Below are 3077 nucleotides of genomic sequence, written 5' to 3' on the forward strand. Positions count from 1 at the left end.
TCGCTTCCTACCCACCGCAATTGGGGGAGGCCGCCATGAAAAGCCCGTCCGACAGATAGCGGAGGTAGGGCTATCTCCTTCCTGTCACAGCGACAGACAGTGGGTTTGCATGGGGCAGCCATGGTGGTTGCCGAATCTACCAGGGATCGACGTTGGCACCTCATCTGTCGGCTGTGGAGCTGCTCTCCGAGCTAGGGGTCCCCCTTGAGCGATCGTCCAATGGCGGTTGTTGTCCTTGCGTACCCCTTCTAGTCATCTGCGGTTGTTAGCAGTGACTGCAGTGATGAGGCAACCACGATAGCAGCGTGAAATAGTGATGTGGTGGAGGGGGATGGTTCTGCTTTGGCTTGTAACATCTAGACATTGTCGGCCTCTACCACAATTGCATTGGGGCACGTGTGCACCAGATGCTGAGACTCATGTGATGACGCTCAGCTCTCCACATGTGCGGCAGCTTGTGTTCGCAAGCACGTCTTTGATCGTGCAGTGATGTCCCTGCCAGGGTTATGCATGCGAGCGGCTGTCTCCAGACATGTATGCTATGGAACGGTTTGTATTTCAATTTTCTGTGACCATGGTATGTGGGTGTACCCCTCCATGCAACATCATTTTCTTCAGCAAATGGTGGCGGCAATACACTGTGACTTCGGTCTAATGGTGCTCTCCGAGTACCCCGGTCTCAAGCTACAAGGTTAAAACCCTGTCCGACCTTTGATGGTCACGCCTGTCAATGATGGCATCTACGCTTCGCGCCTTTGTTGAAGGCATTGCTTTGGAAATTCCTTAGACGTCTCTCTGGGGTGAAAACTCAAAATTTGAATTTGGGTGATTGGATACGGCAAGGGCGGCACATGGTCGCCGTTCCCTTCCTAGAGGCATTGATTGCAGAGAATCTTTTTTACAATTCGCGTGTTGTCAAGGATTGTGGTGGTGTTGGTGCTCACTCGAAGTATTTGGTATCATCTTGATATTTCTCCCTCCATTCCTGAAAATTAGAGGACAGGCTCCAGGGAGCCCTTTTTAAAGTACCATATTTCCATAGTGTAATAGAACTTGAAAAGATTTATAGATACATAAATACATGCATAACACATTTGAGAATAGTTTCATAACAATATACTTCCCTACACGGGACGTAGCAAAAAAGACAAAACGTACCAGAAAATGGCCAATTGTTTTTTGCTTTTGGGCCTGGATTTTTTTCCTGCATAGCTTGCAGATCATACTATTTGTTAACAAAATTTTACATATCCGTCACGAATATGTATAAGTTTTCGCAGATTTTTTTGAAGTTTTTGAACCTGGAAATGTCATTTTGAAAGTTTTTCAAAAAATGGGCTCCAAGGAGCCCGTCCTCCAAAATTTGGCACCCCTCCATTAATTCCCCCTTGTAGTGCACATTGTTTCTAGCTCCAATACCAAAGAGTGGTGTGGAGCTGCATTTCGGACCAAAATAGCCATGTATGCATGTGGTCTCTGTCCAACTCATGTGTGTGCCGCTGAATAGAGGGTTACTTTATGCATGTCCCGTGAATCAAACAGTGTTACTATTGCCGAAACATGCTCAGCGCTGCATATGAGCACTACATTGCAGAATATTTATAGAAAAAAAAAAGCATATGTATGGTTCCGTCGGGACTTATGAGCAAAAGAACAAGGGAAAGCACCCCAGAAAAAAAATAGAACCGAGGGAAAGCAAAGGTACCTCCCGATTAGACCAGCTGCTGCCCAGGAAAGACGCCCTCTCCAACCGGGAACCGCCAGATTTTGCTTTCTAATCGATTTGGTAAGCGAGAAAGAGACGTAGACATCTTTTCTCAAAGGATATTTGCAATGGCCAATGGGTTCGCATACACTCTGCATATACTACTATACGTTGGATACCTTTTTCCGGAAACCCTAAAATGCTCTGGCGACTAGGGTTTGGCGGACCTGACGGCGCCCGCGGACCAGATCGGCGGGGCGCACCGGGACTTCCGCCGGCCGGAGATGGCGACACTGTCCGGCAGCGGCGGCGCGGCGGCGAGGGGCGCCTTGTCGCCCAGATCAGCCAGAGCGCGCTTGGAGGAATAGCTGGGAAAACTCGATATCTCTGAGGAGGAGGCTACGCCTCTGGTCCTAGATGATCGCGTTGAGGAGGCGCCGGAGAGATGGATGGTGGCCGGGAAGATCCTCCACCGCAACAAGCTTCATATCAACACTATCTCCAACGCTCTCCGGCCTGCATGGGGAAACCCTAAAGGCCTGGTCTTTCGCATAGTAGGGGAGAATACGTTTGTCGCCGAGTTCGCTACGTGGCGCGATCGTGATCGTGTGTGGGATGGATCCCCATGGCACATCAGCAAGAACGCAGTTGTACTGTGGATTTCGACGAGTGCACATGCCCTTTTGAACTCAAGTTCGACAAGATAAAAGTTTGGGCCCGTGTTGTTAATCTCCCATTCAATCTGTGGAACGACGCATGGTGCAAAGCTATTGCAAAACAGATTGATAAGGAGGCCACTTCGATCCACTTCGACCATGAGGGCGGCTACCTGCGAGCTCGCGTTACTTTGGACGTAGCCAAACCTCTTAGGAGGTGGATTTTGATTGATTCGGCAAGGAGGGGTACCACAGATCCTTTTGACATCCAATATGAAAATATACCCCACTTCTGCTTTTCCTGTGGTCGTCTAGGCCACTCTGATCTATTTTGCCCGGCGCCTGGCACAAGAGATGAGAACGAAGATCTGCCGTTCGGCAAAGGGCTCAGGCCGCCGGAAGAGAAAAAAGGAGCTGCATCTTCTGAGAGTTCTTCGAAGCCCCAACAAGCAAGATCTAGCAAGAATGACACCAGGAACTCCAGTACTGCAGCAGATGGTGGAGCGGAGGTAACCTCACCTATGAAACGCAAAACTGCGCCTAAACGGAAAGGCGGACCTCCCACGCAAGTTTACCGTCGAGTGGACCTTCCTCTCTTGACAAACCACGCCGCAATAGACAGTGAGGGGAATGACACCACGGCGAAATCTATGCCCCATGAGGGCGATGGCAATGAGGATGATGATGTGGTGACTGAACCGAAAAAGAAGAAGCCC

Source organism: Triticum urartu, chromosome 2A (assembly GCF_056163025.1).
Source record: "Triticum urartu cultivar PI428250 chromosome 2A, HENAU_Tu73, whole genome shotgun sequence".
NCBI lineage: Eukaryota > Viridiplantae > Streptophyta > Magnoliopsida > Poales > Poaceae > Triticum > Triticum urartu.